This window comes from Fragaria vesca, unplaced genomic scaffold (assembly GCF_000184155.1).
Source record: "Fragaria vesca subsp. vesca unplaced genomic scaffold, FraVesHawaii_1.0 scf0513057, whole genome shotgun sequence".
Lineage (NCBI taxonomy): Eukaryota > Viridiplantae > Streptophyta > Magnoliopsida > Rosales > Rosaceae > Fragaria > Fragaria vesca.
Window position 1 is genome coordinate 253,725 of NW_004443438.1, and position 7,404 is coordinate 261,128.

Here is a 7,404-nt window from a genome sequence, read left to right on the forward strand (position 1 = left end):
CTACTCTCTCTCTCTCTCTCTCTCTCTCTCTCTCTCTCTCTCTCTCTCTCTCTCTCTCTCTCTCTCTCTCTCTCTCTCTCTCTCTCTCCTTACCATCATCGCCGCCCCTCCTCCTTATACTCCACTGCCACACCGCCGCTGCCGCACCATGTGCGCCCCACGACTGTGCTCTTAGGCGTCGACTAGGGCTGGGTCCCTGTCGCCGGCGACAAGAACTCTGAGGACAACTTCGATGCGCTGCCGACGACAAAGGGCGATGGAGCCAGCTCAGCCGCTCGTGGAGGTCGGAATTGAGTTCAAGATCCACATCGGGAAGGATCGGGACATGAAGGAGAGGTTGTGCTTGGAGGTGGAGCGGCTAGGGCTCAGTGCCGTGACTGCCGTCATTGTAGGCAGCCGAGGGTTCAGCGCCGTCGTCGCCTTCAAGAGGAGCCTCAAGCTACATGGCAGTAGCAGTAGTCTGTACTTTGAATTTGAAGGTGATATTATCTGGTCGTCATATTCATAGGTTAGCACCTTGTCATGATCCGGTCAAGTCTTTAGTTTGAGTTTGAAGGTGATTTGATCTTCAATTTGTATGAGATGTTCATGGATTTGATCTTCAGTTGGTATGAGATGCTTGGTGATCTATTTCTTCAGTGTCTCTCATTCGTCTCACTCAGTAGCAATGATATAAATGAGGTTGATTGGTTTGGGTTTGTGTTGATTAGTAAGTGATTTCATATATGAATGAGGTTTGTTTTGAGGACATGAATAAGATGTGTTGATCTGAATGAGGTTTGTTTATCGGGTTAAACCATTGCTTGTTGTGGTAGATGCAGTTTTAAAATTCATTAGCAGTGATACATACAGTAGCAACAGCGCTATCATCAGAGTGGGCAGTAGCAGCGCGCTAACATCAAAGTCGACAGTAGCAGCGCACTAGCATCAGAGTCGATAGTAGCAGCTTTGTTTGATTCCGGAGAATTACCTAAAAAAATTACAATAGCACCTTTTTATCAGGTGCTACTGTGCTACTTGGCAATAGCACCCAATGTGCTACTGTGCTAGTCGGCAGTGTGCTACTATGCTACTCGTTAACAGTAGCAGTTGATATGTAACGAAGGGTATTCTGGTAAAATTATATTGACAGATGGCATATGGATATTAGTTTGTCCTAATTTGTTAATATTTGTCCTTAAATGTATAAGATATTGTGTAAATGATGTATTTGTAAACTGAAATTTGATCAGTAACTAATATGTAGTTTACTAAAATATTTATGGATAAGAGTGATGAACCAATCCCATTGGTTCCAATAAATCATAAAAATGGGAAAGAGGTTTCACCATAACGATGAGCCTCCCAGGCTCTAATAGCGTCTCATGCTAAGCGCTCTACTCACCTATGATGAGGACAGTTAATAAAGGCTAGCTAACAATAAATATAAACCGATCAGTGCCTCCTAGGCTATAATAGTGTCACACGCTAAGCGCTCTACTCACCTATGGTAAGGACCGCTAATAATGGCTAGCTAGCAATAATAAAAATGATAAGAACAGCACTTCCCCAAAAATATAATAAATCAATAGCGCACAGTACAGTTCCCAACTGTACTTAGAAATATTACGTAATAATCACGGATATTGTAATAATATAAACCACTTGACATGTTCCACATGTCAAATAAAATTAGCAAGAGTTTCAGAAAAACAAATGGAACTCAATATTCCAATATAATAAAACTCCAATATGCCTTTGAAATTAAGGAAACTTTAGCGCATGCATGATGTTAAAATCAAAAGTCCACTCACAATGCTCGGCTATGCCTACCGACGATCCTCCTCACGTCCTGAACAGTAGATAATATTAAATCTCAAAACTAAATCGATACTTTAATAAAAATACCAAAATAAAAGTGAGCCTATAAATATTCTTCTCCCTAGCGCAACTTCTCCACCTTTAATAAATTAAGGCCTGAACTTCACCACAAGCATTGATAGTCTTAAACAACTTTCTAAAGTTTAATTCATGTTAATCCAACAGTCGGATTTTCATTCTAACAACCGCCAAAATCCTCAATCTTTGAAAAATCTCAAACCTAACCAAAACTCCTCCAAAAATTCTGAACTTCACACCATTAGAGTCCTCTCAACATAACAAATTTAACTACAAGAAAAACTCCCCAAAAGAGGCAGCGACGCCATCTGCTCCGCCGGCAGCTTAACTCCGGCGATCTCCAATGCTCCCCAAAATTTGACACAATCTTCCTCTCAACACGCACAACAACTTCCATAACTAGCATAAAGTCCAATTCCAAGCCTAACTAGGGTAATCGAACCAAAACAACCAAAAATCCCAATTCTAAAACCCAAGAATTTCCATCCGAAACTCCTACTTCTATACTTGGAATTGGTTAATTACCTTCTAAAAGATTGCTACACACAGAGAGCACTTCCAAATAAGACCAAAATCTCCGATGATGGCGGCCGGAGGAGCGAGTTCCGGCGACGAGGCTACCATTGTGTAGTCGGGGCTTCCAAGCGAGATTGCTCCCTCACGGCGGCGCTAGGGAGGTTTCCATCGGTCCAGGAAGAGAGATGAGACGATGGCCGACCGATTAGGACCGGTGCGGCGGTCTGTGTTGGCCGGACGACGGCGATCAGAGGTAGAGAGTCTAGGGGGGGATTGGGGAGAGCACGCGGGAGAGGAGAGAGAGAGAGAGAAAAAAAAAGAAATGGGCCTTTTTCCCACCTAGTCCAACACCTTAATACCCAAAAATAAAACCTAATAAAAATTTACCTTTTTACTAACTAGAGTTTACCCTTTTTACCTATAACTTTTACATGCTAACTTTGAATTTAACGTATAGCATATCCACGAATTTAACGTATAACATGTCCACGAAGTCGTATTAACGTCCTCTACGACCTCTTTTAAGAAATTTTCTTAAAACAATTTTCCTACAAAAAGTCAACTCTAAAGTCCTTAAGTGGTAAACGATTACTCAAAACGGTAAAAGGTCAAAGTTGTCAAGACCCACCCTGAATTTCACCTTGAAATCCAGAGTAAATCCTACAGGGACCACCTCCAAAGAAGATTCTACCGAAAAATCGGCATAATCTCCTTTGAAAATGGACAACCCTTACCTAATCAAAATCCCAAAATACTTCTATAATCAACATCCAACCTTAACTCCTGGAGCCACCGTGCTCCCATATTAAACAAACTCTGCCATAAATCCACAACTTAACATACGTAGTTTCATAAACTTCAGAAATTAAAAATACAATCCTGAAATGACTAGACATGTCTAATGGTTCAAAGCATTCTAAAGAAAGAGACCGATATAGATACAATAGGTTGACTGGTAACCTAATAAAATGTGTAGCAGCAGAAGTGTAATATACCTCAACTCCTACTAAGCTGAACCACAATCTGCAAACTGGGCATTTGAAACCGAAGGGCCTAGGGGAAAACATTTAAACTATGTTAGAGTGAGTGGACAAAAATAATCTTACCAAAAACAATGAAAGTTAGTACAACGAAAATATTTAATACTTTCCCAATTTCTTTATTAATCCATAAAGCAAGCATGCGATCAATTCCATAAAGCAAGCATGCGATCAATTTGAATTAAAACAAAGAATACTCATAACATGCTTTCCAAAAATCTATTTCAATTATGAGATCTTATAAGCGAGCTTAGAAATCCGCAATATATATATATACTTAAAATCAAACATCGTCAGCATATTAAGCAATCATAAATGTCAAGCGTCATCACTAATCATACCCGCATATGACCTATCGACAAGCCTACCACCACACACACTATCAACTACCCCAACGCTCGTATGAACTCACCCATGGCCACATCAACAACTCTATCGAACTCATAAGACCACACCGACACTCCTATACGCACACACCAGTCCATCCCCTCTCTTCTGGTGCCACAAGTTCATCCCCTCTCTTCTGGTGCCACCAGTTCATCCCCTCTCTGCTGGTGTCTAACTCTTGGGTCCCACTAGTACATCCTCTCTCTTTTGGTGCTACGTACTTGAGAGACAACTAATTCATCCCCTCTCTTCTAATGTCTCGACTCACAACACTATATATAGCTACCGATACATCCCCTCTCTTCTGGCGCTATAATCCTAAGAGATCGCTTATTCGTCTCCTCTCTTCTACCGTCTCAACCACAACACCAAACCCCACACAACAAAGCTAACAATTCAATCAATTCTGCATTTCACAATTCCCGAGCTCAATTAATAATTTATATATATATATATATATATTTCAAAAATAACCATTAAAGCTAAAGGAACACAAACCCACAAATCATAAATCTCCAAATAGAAATCCAACCATCACTCAAACAATAATCATCTCCATATCACTACTCAAAGCATCACAATTAAGTTCATAAATCATATATCACCGTGCAATAACCAAAACATTTCCGAAATCACCAACACATGCATATAAACCAATTGAAATTGCCATAGTAATTAAAGATAATAATTATATTTCCAAATGAAATCGCATGCAATAAACTTTAAAAACAAAAGTCCACTCACAGTGTGTGTGGCTAGAAATGCCAAGTGTATGGATCCTCGTCAAGGAAAGTGTCCAGACCTCGTCCTAAACCAAACGACAAATTCATAAACATTAACTCGAAAATATACAAACTTCAGAATCGCCCAAATATCTCATACGTTAATCAAAACTCCTCCAAAAATTACCAACTTCACATCATTAAACTCCTTTCAACATAGCTATTTAAAACCCTGAAAAACTACGTAACAACGGAGGCGCCGCCGTCTCTGGCGACCTCCAATGCCTATCAAATTTAACACAATTTTCCCCTCAACACGGTCTACAACTCCTAAACTAGCACAAAGTTCAATTCCAAACTTAACTAGGTCAATCAAACCAAAACACAAAATGGAACCTTAGAATTTCTAACACCCGATTCTCCTTACCTAGATCAAGAGGGAGTGAAACCTTTAGAGGGATTGATGCACGGGAGGAGAGATTCCTATTGAGCCAAGCCGCTCCGGCTATGGCAGCCGGAGGAGGGAGTTCCGGCAACAGAATACCACGGAGCAGTCGGAGCTTCCGGGCACGATTTCTCTCTCACGGCGGCGCTAGGGAGGCTTCCACCAGTCCAGGAAGGGAGAGGAGATGAGGGCCGATAGATTGGGACCGGTGCGGCGGCCTAGCTCTACTGTACGAAGGCGGGTGGACATCGGGATTTCCGACAGAGAGAGAGCTTGGGGGAGAGGGGAGAGAGAGAAGAAAAGAGTTTGGCTTTTTTGACTTCAAATTGACCCGGTCCACCCTTAAAAACCCACTACAAAAAAAAAAAATAAAACACTCCTACAACAACCCAAAAATATACCCCAATCAAAATTTACCTTTTTACTAACTAACTAAAATTTACCCTTTTTACAGTCTTTAAATATTTCTCCTACGAAATACTCGTCCCTCAAAACACCTCTACAGATCAACACGGGCTTTAGGGGTGTCTTTGTTCTTATGTTTGAGATTCAGAATTGTTCCAAGAACGCTGTCACAAACATTCTTCTCTATGTGCATGATGTCCAAGTTGTGTTTGATTTTCAAGGTCGACTAGTAAGGCAATTCAAAGAATACACTTTTGTGCGTCCAATACTTAAACTCATCAGGCATGGGAGGATTCAAGTCAGTTACTTCTTTACTCGTGCTCAAATATCTGAACCAGTGCTGGTTAAGCCTTTCCAAAATCCACTCACCAGACCTCTCTGGGGGTTTTGGATTATGCTCCTCAGTCCCATCAAATGCATCAGCATCCCACCGCCACTCGTGATCCTCGGGAAGATGTCTACGAGATCCCAAGAAACAAATTTTGTCGACGTGCCAACTAGAATTGACGTCATTTATGCATACCGGGCAAGCCTTGTACCCCTTAGTTTGTTGGCCAGACAACATCCCGTAAGCTGGAAAATCATTGATGGTCTAAATAACAGCTGCTTTCATCATGAATGAAGTTTGACCATGCTTGTCAAAACTAGGGAGTCTATTTTCCCATAACTCCTGCAACTCGTCAATTAATGGTCTCATGTACACATCCAAGCACTTTCCTGGAGAACATGGCCCTGGAACCATAAGCCTAAGGAAATTGTACTTTTTCCTCATACACATGTTGGGAGGTAGATTGTACGGAAATATTATCACAGGCCAAATGCTGTAAGACAAATTCATGTTTCCAGTAGGATTGAATCCGTCTGTTGCAAGTCTGAGTCTGAATTTCGACACTCTCCAGCAAATTCGGGAAAAGAACGGTCAAAATGCTTCCAAGCCTCCCCGTTTGCGGGGTGTGTGAGATTATCTAGATCTATCCTCTCCTCTCTCTGGTGCCTTGCCTGGTGCCATCTCATATGTTTGGCCGTATGTAAAGACATGTACAGACGTTGCAGACGAGGACCCAACAGGAAGTAACGAAGAACCTTCCTAGGAATGGGCTTTTTCTGCTTAGATGAAGTGGAAGCTTCATACCTTGGCTTGTAGCAGTGTGGGCACTCAACTTCATCCTTGTTGTCTTTATAATACAAGATGCGGTTATTGACGCAAGCGTCTATCTTTTAGTGATCAAGACCGAGGCCATCCAACATCCTTTTTACCTGGTCGAAATTTTTCGGACAACTGTTACCTTTGGGAAGCACTTTCTTCATAAGTGCAATATCCTCATCAAAACATGTCTTAGTCTTTCCCCGCTTGTTTTTTATCTGCATGTGTTCCATGACGGTACCCAACACAGTATGCTCACTGCCAGGATACAATGGGGTTTGTACTTCCCGTACAAGCCTGTTGTACTTATCATAATCACTGATGTAGTCAACGTGGGAGACATTAGGGAACGTGTCAGGGGCGTTGTCATAAACAACATTTTGCTGATATCCTGAGGCGGCGAACGGGAAGGCATCGTTTAAGAGGTTCATCACAGCAGGGTCCCCGTAACTAGCATTGGAAGATCCTGCCTGCTGATTATGTTGTGCTTGAATTTCTGCAAGTGTAGGCATTTGAACTTGATTTTCACCGTGCCATGTCCATGTGGTATAACTAGGACAAATACCGTTTAGTGCCAAGTGAGAATATATGTCTTCATATGTTACTGATGTCCTATTGAGACATTTGTTGCACAGACATATATGAATAACTTTGTCTGGAGGACTATGTAGATGCACGAACTCAAGAAAATCAAAAATGCCTCTCATATAAACTGGGGACCCCCTCCCTAATTGCATCCAGCTCTTGTCCATGTTGTACACTATAATAACAAGAAACAAAAATATATAATCAAAAAATCATGAATAAAATAAAGCAAGGGAAATATATATGTATATATATATATACACACACTTTGTTAGGGTAAAA